Source organism: Ciconia boyciana, chromosome 10 (assembly GCF_034638445.1).
Source record: "Ciconia boyciana chromosome 10, ASM3463844v1, whole genome shotgun sequence".
Taxonomy (NCBI): domain Eukaryota; kingdom Metazoa; phylum Chordata; class Aves; order Ciconiiformes; family Ciconiidae; genus Ciconia; species Ciconia boyciana.
Window position 1 is genome coordinate 22,311,509 of NC_132943.1, and position 12,943 is coordinate 22,324,451.

Here is a 12,943-nt window from a genome sequence, read left to right on the forward strand (position 1 = left end):
TTTCTTAAGAGTATGAAAGAATAATAAAACATTGAAGTTCTCTTTAGAAGTATTGGGCAGCTCTTAGTTACGTTGTAACCAAGTAGCCAAAAGAAACTATCAAGAAATTATTTACATCCCTTTGCTATGGGGCATTATTCTTCATTGCATCAGTAGCAAGAAAGGCTTTTAGAGAATAATTTGAAATTTTGTGCATTTAGATTGTCTGTCTTCCACTCACCTTGAACCACACGGTATGGGGAGGCTTCACTCCGCACACCCCAGGCAGGATTGCCTGTCCTCCTTTGTGTACCCGGCAGGGTTTAGCCAGACACCCCCCGCCTCTCCAGCAGCTCCTACCCTGCTTTGAATGAGAGCGCCAGAAATCAGTTATTTTCTCCCAAGCAGCAGGACAAAGCGTTACTGATGTTTGCATCAACTCTCGTTTCCTGGCTTTTTCCATATGAGGAGAGTGAGTCAGAGCACACCTTCTTCCTCGCTAGATAGAAAGTGCCAGAGGAGACACCGGCTGTGTCATCTAACAGACTCCCACGTCAAGCATTCGGTCACACAGCAAAGCAGTGTTCCTCCCATGGCCTGTGTGATCCCACAACAGTTGGCCCGACAGCTGCTTTACTGCATTTCGTATCATTTTTGCTTCACGCTGCCTTTGATATCAGACTAGCTGGGAGATTAATGGAACCACAGATTGCAGACTGCTTTAAAATCTCTTTTGTTCAAGAGATCTTTCAGATTAAAATAATGCTTTCAGAGACCACTGAAAGCGAGAGAAGGGCTTAGGATGTTGAGGGAGACCTGCACAGAGTTTAAACATGCTCAGGAGAATCCCCGTTGTTTCCAGCCATGCTATGAGCCAAACACCTTCCTCCAGAGAAGGTCTGAGTTCATGTTATTTATGTAGCAATCTCTTGTGATTCTACTCAAAGATTAAGCACCCCCAAAGTTTGGAAAATGATCAAAAGGAGGGCTTGATCTTATGTTGCTTCTATAAGAAAAAGAGTCTCCCAGAAGAATGTCTCTTTGTGAAACTGCTCTATTTAATTCTTACAACCCTGAGGTATGTATCAAGATTTGGACCCTTAACTTGCTTGGCAGATTTTATTACCATATTACCTGCCTCCTTGGGGTATAGAGCTGCTCAGTGAGCTTGTGTTTCTAAAGCTCTTGAAGGTCCACAGATGGAGAGCTAAGAGAAGCAATCTATATTTTTACCCTGTATATTCTTGTACCCTCTTTCTCTCCTTAAGGCTTGGCCTTGAATACATGGATAACCAAGGTATGATATGACTCCCCTTGGGCACAGTGACAGAACATATTTACTGTTTATTGCTTCACAAAGTTGATTTCTATCAGTAGTGCATTATATTCCTATTCAAGCAGAAGCCAACACATCACAAACAAAAGCAGGCGATAAAAAGGGAATTTTGTCTGTTGAACTGCATCAGAATCAAGGCAGACAGCCATCCTGGGCGTCACTGATGCTAACGGCACAACGCACCAAAGCAGAGCGATAGAAAGCACTGAGCAACGCTGCAGACACGTTGCTGCATAATCTTCTCTGTAGCAGCACTGTGATCGCATGTTTTACTCATGCCACAGTGGAGTCTCAGTAAAAGTCAAGCTGGGAGGAGGAGGAAGACTGCTTTCCCTGCTTTTCAACTCTGAATATGCTTGGGGCCATCCTTTACATAACACTACTTTGCCTATGTTTTAAGAAATCCTTCAGTATAGACACTGAGTCTACATTTACACCTACATCAACCCACTAGGGACAACGCAATTACAGGTGGAGAAGCCAACTGGAGAGTTTCCAATTATTCTGAGAAGTCGCAATTGCAATGGTTACGGTTCCCTAGCCACAACAGGAAAAAGAGAAAGCAAAATGTGCTGGCAGCATAACGAGCCCATAGAAATGGGCCCTGTTAACATTTAGGGAAAGACAGACAAACGCACATGCACACACATTAGGAAGAAGTTTGCTTATTTTCCTAGTTACCAGTCACCACAAACACCCCTAATTAGGAAGGCTCACAGACAAAAGATGCAAGAAACCAGAGTTAGTATTCCTGACTACTCACACAGTTCTTCAGGATTTGAAATTTATGCTCCCTAGTGAAAACTTTAAAAGTACACATGAAGGACATCTCTAATGACATAAGTGATAAAAGTGAGTTGAAACAGGAATTCAGTTTTACTCTTTACCAGAATGCAGTTCTTCCTGCAGCTTTATTAGATATCCAAGATTATCAGCCATATTCTGCCCAGCTGGGAGATAAGAGTTATTAACTGAGAAATTCTAATGAACTGTTCATCAATAACAGTTTGTAAGAAAACTTCCTCAATCTTTGCCTACAACAAACTCTCATAAGGCTCAAGTTAAACTCCGATCTGAGCACAAATGGAAAAGCTGTTAACTGGCTGCGTTCTCCAGAGACACCCAGGTTTCTTTCACTGAGACCAACAGACAACATTCACAATTTTCATAAAGGGAATAAAGTGGAAAAAAAAAAAAATTCTTTTTGGGGAAGAGGGTGGACTAAGTAGGCATAGCTGATAACCCAGAATGGGTTTATAGTTTACAGCTAAGGAGGCAGCAACCCATTTATGATCCCAAACAGTATTTTTCAAACTTGTGTCTCAGCTGAGGACAAAATTTACTGCACTTTTGAAATACCGTAGAATAACGAGGACAAATTTACTCCTGCAGATGCACAAGGATATATATTTACCAATTTACTACAGCATGCACTCCTTTATTTGATTCACCCCAAACACTCCAGTTACTATGAGCCCATTTTTAAATCCTTGCCACAAGAGATATGGCCTCTTGTGTTGAGTGTATGTTCTATGAACGTGTAAGTGTAACGTTGTGCAACAGTCCTTTCAACCGCAAGCTTCAGAACGCTAAATGCTGACAAATTGTCTGGGGTCAGGTCTGTGAAGTGCTCCATATGTGCTAGCTGAAAGAGCCTGACACTACCTTGCTCTCAAATGTTAATAGCTTTGCAAAAAACGCCCTCTTCTGCAGCTGAAATTTTTCTTGTTCAATCCCCAGTAAAAGTAGGTTTTCATTGAAGATCGAGCAAAACCCCATCCACCATTTAGTTATGACAAAGTGAAAAGAAACATGTTTCCAGTCTTTGTTGTAAAGGCAGTCATATATAGCTAACAGCCAAGACGTGCTGGCCCTCAGCCGGACTAAGCCGCGCTCAGGTCAGTGGGCCCACGAGCACGTACACCAGCTGACAGGTACCCCAGCTCCTTAGCGGGAAGGCACCACTCCATGTACTTAAGGCAGACGGCCAAGCCAATAGAATGTCATTCCAGCTCCTTTCAGTGCAAAAAGGAGGCAACTCCCACTTTTCCAAGAGGACTATCCCTTCTCTGTACAGTAACTTGTTTGGAAAGCCCAGCCAGCACTGCAGGCGCTCAGTGCCGCAGCTGGAGAGGCTCCGGGGAGCACCCCAGGAATATCCACCAGCGGGAGGGGAGGGGAAGGGGCACAGCCAGCTGCAGGCAGCCACCACCTGGCCGTGTTAGAGCTGCAGTTATTTGTCCCTGCCAGATTTAAGGCGATGCTATTAGAAAACCATGCCCAGAAAACTTCCTATAAACTGGGGAATCTCAACCATGACTAGCCAGTTACCAAAGAAAAAAAGAAAAAGTGTATGTCTAGGACGTGTTTTTCACATATTTGAGAATAAGTCATCTGGCTGAAGTATGGGCCATATTTTCCAGGTTGAAGACAAAAGTCATTTGGTTGGTTGGTTGAGGGTTTTTTTAATGTTACAGTTCCATGAGAGACAGGTGCAATTTTGAAAGCAACAGCTTGCGTTAAATGTATCACAACTACTTCACAAAGGGAATTAGAAACTTGAAGCTTAGCTTATAAATAGCTCATAGTGACAAATGCTTCACAGCATAGCTTCACATTAATTACTGTAACACAAACATGGAAAAAAACTGAACTGCAACCTGTTCCTGGATGGACAGAGCAAGGCTCTGGGACCTCTTCAACGTGGGGAATATTTCCAGGGAAAAGAAAAAAAAAAAGCCCATGTAGCCACAGTGTCACAGCATCCAACAATTTCCTTGGACATCTGATAATATCTAATGTTTTTTCTTAAGTACAAAAAGTTCAAGTTATGCTATTATATGATCAACTAAACTCACTGTTTACAAAATTTTCTAGCCTCATTGCTGTGGAGGAAATGAGAAAATAATGTGAATTCTAGCTATTTTTTAGCCTTTTAAAAAATCTCTCTCCATCATTCACAGGTGAAAGATATATAACAATTACAATAAATATAGGTATCATACAGATACACCTGAGATATGGAAGAATCCCTCCAGTAACTTTCTATCAATAAGAGCTATGCTCCGAGGTTACAAAAATGTATTTATACATAGCAATAATCAATGTTTCCAGCCTCAAGTGCCCCCAGTTTTGATGAGGTTAAAAGCAAAGTTTCCCAAGCATCATGACAGATACCTTAACGGGCAAGTTCAGAACTATTTTAGAACTTTTCCCTGTAAATCCAAAAGTTTTAATTTTTTGTACTTTTCCTCCAATGCCCCTGATAGCATGTGAATTATGGGAAATAGACTCATTATCCAGTTCAATGACTTCTCATCACCACAGACACTGTAAGTGTGATTTCAGGTGTTCCAGTCTTCACATAATTGTTACTCCTCCTTTTTGTGACAAAGATTAATTGAGAATGGCAGTGCCGCTAGGGTAGGCATCTATATAATCAGGGCCACTGTCATCTATTCTTGGTGTCATAATCCAGACCACCGTTTCACAGGCATCGCTGTGAATACAAAGGAAATGAAATAGTGAAATTTAAGAAGGTTCAGGCAAGAAAGCAGTATATTTGATTTCAAACACTATTACTTGAAGGTAATTTAACCTATTGACTCTGATAATAAATTATGTAAAATTGTTTCACAAGTAATAAAGATTTTGTTAAAGCAGTTCTAAAGGTTTTCCCCTTGAAAATTTTTTTAACAACTCAAAGCCTCTTTTTTTTTGTCTTAAACTCTCATTAGATGCAAAATATTGTAACCAATTTGGTGGTGACATGAGCTAAGGAACCTTGCTGTGAGATTTCACAATAGAGCACAAGAAAATAGCTAAAGAAAATAATGGTTGTGGCTATGGTAACCCAAAGTGAAATACATTATTTGCATCAGTTTATAACCATACTGAGATGCAATTTACACATTACTGCTGTAACAGGACATGACTGATGTAATCACAAATGACCTATCACAACATGAAGTCACAAAGTGTTTTTTAAAATTGTTTCTGAAAAGCATTCATGGGACAAAATGCACAGATCTGAGACTTGACATCTCCTGGGCAACTTTAACAGAAAGAGAAAAAGAGAAAAAGAGAAGCAAAATATTTCTGCTTAAGATTATTCTGCTCTTTCAGTTTATGTTCTTCATTTCTTTTCTCTCCCCTTTAGTTAGCACAAAGAATATGAGCTTAAAATGCCTGCTACTAAAGTCAGCAGAAAACTCCCATTCACAGCAGCATGCACTGGCTCCAGCTAAATCACTTGCAACAGCAATATAACAAGACAGAACTGCTGATTGGCATGTCCCAAGTTCTAATATTATTTTGAGTTGAGTAAAACCCAGCTATTAACCATTCTAGATTAACATCTGACCAAGCATGGCCAGTTTGCTAAAACTTTAGAAACTCATCCATCCTACAGATGGTCCTTACGGTCTGGTCTGTCCTTTCATCTCCTTCCATGTGGAGTCAGCTGTGTGATACCACTGTTGGAGACTTTGGAGAAGACTAGGCTGTCACAAACATACAATGACTATGACCAAGAGAGTTGTTTTAAGAAGATTACCAAGAGAGTTGTTTTAAAAAAGTGACCAAAACAGTAAGAGGGCTACTGAAAATGTAATGTTGAGACATGCCAAGTGTGATTAAAAAAAAAAAAAAATCAATTTCCTATGAATACCAGATTCTAGGAAATCATACTTTTTTTTCTGGTTAGCAAACCAACTATGAATGTTTTGCTCTTATGAAATACCCAAACCCAGGCAGGTGCAGCATCCAGTTTGGACAAGCTTGAATCTTGATCTATCACCACTTTGTCCTCCACCACCAGCACAGGGGGTTCTCCAAGGCCAGTTTTATTCAGAGTCAGATTTACCAGGAAGAAAATGCAGCTACAGAAGCCCCACATAGCCACACCTGGTGCAGAGCAGGCTCCTAATCTCCATGAGAGAAGGCAGCTACTCCCCAGTCGTATTGAGGCCAATTGCTATCACCCGACCCCCTGAGGAGTGCTCTGTGAGTATGAAAATGGCTGAGTGGTGTGTGGCCAACCTAGCAGCTCTCAAGTCTCTGACCAGGGAAAGCAGGGAAATACTTTCTGCATAGAAAACACTTCCTGAGCTGCAAAACTTGGATGGGAATTTATAGCTACAAAGCTCGGTTTGTATGATGTACAAACCAAGCCAGAGAGAAAGGCTGCTCAAACCAACACTGAGATCCCACCTCCATATGTTGCCAGCCAAGGAATGGTCCTTCATGCCAAGCTCATGTTTCCTAACCAGTAACTTATCTCAGTCCCCTCAGTCATGGTAAACCTGATGTTTGTGTTGATCCAAATATTCCTAAATATTTCTTTCAACTGTTTGATCTTCTGCAATTGAAAACTGCACTTCACAGCTTAGTCATGGTGGAAACTTTAATTTTTAACGTGCAGATTATTTTGTTGAGAAAAAAATAGGTGCATAATTCGTTAAGCATGAGAAAAAAGTAATGAAAATACAGCTTAATTGTTTTATGTACGCTGTCTCAACAGTTCTTGAAAAAGAACAGAAAATCCTGTTTTTATAGTGATACATTAATTGAAAAAATATAAAGTGGAAAATACAGAAGAGTCACTCATATGCAGATTTTCTTTCACATAGAATAACTTTTAACTCTTAAAAAACTCCACAGTAGCTCTTTAAAGGTTAGGGAAGTTTTCGTAGCATGGGCACATTTACTGGAAATTCTGAAACAGGCATTTCCCTATGTAAGACTTAGAAGCTTTCATAAAATTCCCCTGATGCACAGTCATTTTTACTTTTCATTCATATTAAGAGCAGGTAGTAAATATTGAAAAATAACTTATAAACCCCAAATTTATTTCCAGAGGTCAATTCTTCAATTCAGTGGTGAAATACAGCTTAAATCATCTGCAAAACAGCATTCATGAAAAGAGAACTATTAGTATGAAAGAATCACTTGTGCAAATACTTGCTTTCATACTCAGTTACTGCCTAGGGTAAAGCCCATCATCAATATTTCTGTGAACAAGGAATGATTCTCTATGTACAAATGGCATATCTTAAAACATAGCCTGATTTTCAGAAAAATATTTGTCCTTGTTGTCTTTGAAGGAAGAGAAGGCAAGCCAGGCTCTTAACATATGACAGCTGGGACCCCCCAAAGTGGAAGAACTGATTTTTCTAAAAAACATGGACCTGAATGAATGCTTATACTTTCCTCCCCTCAGTCCGAGATTGTGGCTTCTACCTCTATTACAGTCCCTTTCCACATATATTCTAAAGAGGAAGGACTTCCTTTGCAGCACTGATTTGGTTTCAGGTCCATTACACCCAGGCACAGCAAAAGCACTTAGAATATTTAAGAAACCTTCAAATGAAGTTGCCAGAGAGGAGCTTGCAATCGCCTGTTAAATCACCTATGCCATCTGTCCAGAATTTCCTCAAGAAATTACTGTGAAAACATACAGCCAAGAACACAACAGCATCCCCAGATTTCTTTGTAGATGTGTTCTTAATGTTCAGGATAATTACCTTCTCAACAAGACTTGGTAATAATCACAGACTTTTCCTTAGGTAATTTAAGGACTTCATAAATGGTGAAGACATTTCAGTGTCTTGGTCTATATACAGATGAAAGCCATGATCATAGAAAACTCTTACAAAAATCTCTCTTCAGGGAAAATGAGAAGAGTTTGCTACATTTACTAAATAATTTAGCAGCTGCATTCCCTCTTTTTTTTCAGGGAAAGGAATAGGTACATTTTGGCAGAGATGCACAGTGTTAATTTGACTCAGTCGTGCTCTGCCTAACAGGCTCCTTGGCGTCAGGATGAGCAGCTGCAGCCTCCCTTGGCTTCTCACCCGGGGTCACCCCTGGGGCTCAGCATCCTGACTGCCTCCACTCAGCACCTACATTATGCCTCTGCAGTAGATAGTGACATGGTATGGATTACAACTATGGCAACATGCCAGGCTTTAAGAGCTGTGGTTTCTATCATGTGCATCCACTGTGATCTAGTTACATTAATGCAACTCCACTTACATAGGATGGGCTTTCTTGAAAGAAAATGATCAACAACCTCTCAGCAAAGACAGCAGCATTCCAAAATATTGGCAAAATATTGCAGTTGGTGAGTAACGTTTGCTGAACTCATTTGACGTCTGGCTGAAAATTACCCATGAACAGTTAGCAAGCTTCTCAAATGTGCTCATTATCTGGAGGATTATTCTTGATGTGCATTCAACTCGTAGAAGGTTTGCTGTGAACACTCAGTCTCCATCAGGTCAATTACTTACAGAAGTTACACAGTACTGCTTCTGTGCTCCGACTGGGTGGCTTCTCTGGCTTGCACAGCATGAGCTGTGGATAGCGCAATTAAGTGCACAACTTCGAGTCACAATATGGAAACACAATACTAAACATTTGCTTTTTACAATCATCTACCCTAGCAAAGCTTGAGCCTTTGATTACTAGTAGTATGACAGCCAGGCTGGGAAAAAGGACAGATTAAATTAAAATATTTTTAAAAACAATGATCCAAGAGCTTAATATTGCTGCTGCCTGCTAAAAAGCTTTCTTTCACCCCACGGAACAGAGGAAAGGAGATAAACACTTCCCTTTGTCTGTGCCAATGGCCCCAAACGTGCCAGTGTCCCCAGTGTCCCCAAATCCCGACAGACAAAATCCAAAGCTGATAAAAGCTTTCTGCTCTCCCTGTGACAACCTATATCCTGCTGTTAAAGGGTCTTCAAATTTCAACACCAAATTCAAGAACATCATGGCAAAACTAAAAAAAAAAACAACAAAACAAACAAAAAACCAAAACCATCCTTATAGTGACAATATACTGAATCCAGTATCAGGACTAGAAGCACAATATATTAATGAATTTGCTACACATTTTAATATTTAAGCTTTTGATATATGTACTATTGACTAGGTTAAAAATAGCCTGAAGAACTTCTGGGAAAACTGCTAAAGCAACCACAATAATGTGCAGGCATTGAAGTGCTTTCGGTTGTTATTTAGATGAAAGTAGTGACCTTAGTTCACATACTTTATTCCTCCTCTTTTCCAAATGAGTAATTAACACAAAAGTTTTAACACACTATAATTTGAGCACATTACTTTTACACTCTGATTTCATTCCTTGTAATTCACATCCTTGATATACAAGTCCCACATACTGCATGGCTGCAGAGTTTAGTTTCAGGTCACAACACATGATGAGGAAAAGGTTTGCTGTCACAGACTTTGAAACTGTGAATAACTTTGCAAGATACCCTCAACACAGAGTAGTTCTAGGAAAGTCTGAGTTAGGCACTTGTTTAGATCCTTGATGAATTAGCATCGTCTTTAATAACAGAATTTGGCAACCTCTGAAATTCTTCACTGCTAAATCACAGAATCACAGAATCGTATAGGTTGGAAAAGACCTTTAAGATCATCAAGTCCAACCGTAAACCTAACACTACCAAGACCACCACTACACCATGTCCCTAGGTGTAGTGGGGATCATCACAAATCATCACAAATCATCACAAAATATGTATTTCACCTCTTAGTCCATACTTTCCTGCCTAATCAAGACGTGTATTTTCTTGCTTGTGCAAGCTAAACGTTATTGGAATTACCGTGCAGGAACAATGTTACCAGAAATAATCTGTAGGAGCATTTGCCCAATGGCGAAAAAAACGCACAACATAGCTACTTATCTAACGCCCTCCTCTGTGATCCTACCAAGAGTAAGAGAGATCAGTCCTGAAGGCAACAATAATCTCAGCTAAAATAGCAGACCAAGACTCCTCAGCAAATTTTGTTTTGTATTTGCACTATTTGCCAATTTTGTTTGTGCTATTTTCTTCCAAGTCTGTTCCCCATATATAGCGAAAAGCTCAGGTAAAGCAGGAACGTGAACTTTAATCTTCGCCTCACAGCAGTGTAGGAACAGCAGAGACACCCATCACAGGAAAGCAGAGAGCTCTCTTTTTGTTTTTCCCCTCAATCTTCCTAAAAAATAATTAAATCTAAAATTTCACTTGTCAGGAAAACTACAGCCAGTTCATTCCTAACGACTTCACCTGCACTTCGCTCAAAAATTACTGCAGGGATGGTGGAAGACACTCCAAACCAAAGAACACCATCTGAACTCTTATTTTTCTTTAAAAAAAGCAAAGCAAACAAACAAAAAAATCCAAACCAAACACACAACAGAAAAAGATAAACTTATTTCAAGAGACAGCAATCCAAGGGCCGATATAAGAAATATTCATCCTGGACAAACAGTTATCTGTAGATTTCGTAACTGAGCAAAAAATTCCCTACAATAGCTTGGAATCTTTCTTCAAAATGGTCTAAGGCTTTTGTTACTTCTAATCCTTTCAGAGCACACAAGATTGGACATCACAGCCATGACATTGCTGGACTGAAAAGCTATTTTATGTAATTTTGCAGTTTGTAGGAAGCACTGGTTACAATTTTCCTTTCCCTCAGATATCTGCACAGTATTCATGGTAACTAATGCACCTCCCTTTAATAAAGAAAAGATGTAGAAGAATATACATGTTTAGAGAATGCAATATATAGTTTCCTAAAATAATTCATCATATGCAGAATATTAGAAGTATTTGTGAGACCTTAATGCTGGAGTCCATTAAATACACTGACCTACATAGCTCACTCTCTACATCTCCAAGCCATGACTGCTGTATTTCTTTATTAACACAATCTTCTAGACCTTACACTCTTATGTTTTCCTTATATTATGGCATTTCACACTTGGTGTTTTTCCCTTCTGGGGTTTCCACTGGGGGCAGTTATCGGAGATTCACAACAAAGCCAGACAAAAATTCCAACCTACCAGATCAGGGAAGTGTTTTGCCTTTCTCAGAACCGTGTCCCAGTGACCCCAGGGGGCTGTTACAGCACGACACATCCCCTCTCCAGACATTACAGTAGCATTTGTGTATATATTTATCACAACTGTATTTATTTACAAGGATGTACGCATGTGTGCCAAGATCATTGTGTTCTGCAGCCCTATGGGGCAACTAAAGGCCTCACTTAAATATACTGCTCCCAAACATTTACTGCTACTGCTTGGTGGGAAAAGATCAGAAACCCCAAATCCTGGGACCAGTAGCCAAGGAGATCACAGTCACCCTCTACCTCATCCAATTGCCGCAGCTACAGGGCAAACCCGATTGAAACAGATAAAACTCCGAAACAGGCCACAAATTCACGTTTTCCTGTTTCGTGGAAGGGAAGAGGGGTATGTGGGTTCTGGTCATTAAATAACTAAAAGTGCATGTAATGAAGACTAGCAGGACAGTGCTAGCTATAAGAATCTATAAGGAGACTACAGTCCGTATATATTTAGCAAATGTTAAGACTGTTTCTCTGCTGTTTTTACACCTCAGTGTGATCTAGTAACACAGGGTAACAGTCCTCTAACTCTGACAGCCTGCCTAGGGCAGGGCCCTGTCCGCACAAACCCTGAACAACAGATCACCTGGCAGGGGACCCTGCCACAGGGTCACATCCAGGGCCACACTCTCATCTGCTTTTGGAGAAAGGAAAAAGATACCACACATATCCAATGCGGGGGAGGCACGGGCTCCTTAAAAAAGCATTTTGATGTAATCCAAGCAACTTGTCAAAGCTGTGTGGAAACAGAAAGGACATTTCGAAGACAGGGCTTCTATCTTTTTTTTCTGAATCCATATATGTTTTGTCCTATCCAAAGTAAATATTAAATATTTCAAAGACTCTTGAAAGCTCAAAGCTCATCTGTTGCATGCTTCTACTATCCTTTAGCTCTGAAGCAATGGCAAAACCCAGGAATGTGGAGCCTACAGGCACTCTCCAGCTACTGGTGTGCCTTGGAGGAGTCAGCGCTAGTCTGGCAGGCTTAATGCAGCTTGTCTCATTTCCATGAAATGATGATAAACAGAACTCGTTCCCAGGAAACATGCTAAGAGCAAAGGAAGCTTCAGGGCTGGCACATTCCCCAGATCCCGAGAAGCCTCAAAGCTCCCCGGTGCCAGAGGCAGGACTGGCGCAGCAGCAAGGAAGGGCTGCCGGTGCAGGAACCCCGGCCGGGTAGGCAAGTGCTCTGCACGCCGGCCAGCAAAGTGACACGGTTAATAGGCTGCCATCGTGATTTATCTTACATGGTATACAAATGATGTTTGTTCACAAGAAGTAAAGACTGGTTTGTGGGGAGAGGAGAAGGAAGCCAACAAGAATAACTGAACTGTGTTAATTTATTTCTAGACTTTTATGGAGTCTACTCGGGCACTGATCTTTACATGGGTAAGACAGCATACGTATCTCTCTCTCTCCTGTACCTTTACCAATAAGTCCCATTCTGTCTGATTTCCACCAAAGCGTGCTCTTGTTAGCTGGGCAGACATTAACAACATTTAGACCAAATGGGATCTGTAGGTATTCATGTGCATGGTTGCCACTGATGCTATTAATCCTATGATAAAGTACATTTTCATTCTTTAAATAATTTTTAAATGTTCCATGCCATATTTTGAAAGATTGTCCAGAAAAAATGCTAGGAAGCAAGAAAATGCTAGAAACCAGAATTGTTTTTTTCATACACTTTTAAAATTACCTATATATGCC

General features: G+C 40.4%; 1 protein-coding gene across 12 annotated transcripts in view; it reads left to right on the forward strand.

Annotated features, from left to right (window-relative positions):
* B3GALT1 (beta-1,3-galactosyltransferase 1) overlaps nucleotides 1–12,943 on the forward strand; it is a 225,140-nt gene that overhangs the window by 207,007 nt on the left and 5,190 nt on the right. For all 12 annotated transcript variants that reach the window (XM_072874617.1, XM_072874615.1, XM_072874616.1 and 9 more), the window contains one exon: nucleotides 12,584–12,622. The gene's annotated coding sequence lies outside the window, so the exon portion shown is untranslated. The remainder of the gene's footprint in view (nucleotides 1–12,583; nucleotides 12,623–12,943) is intronic.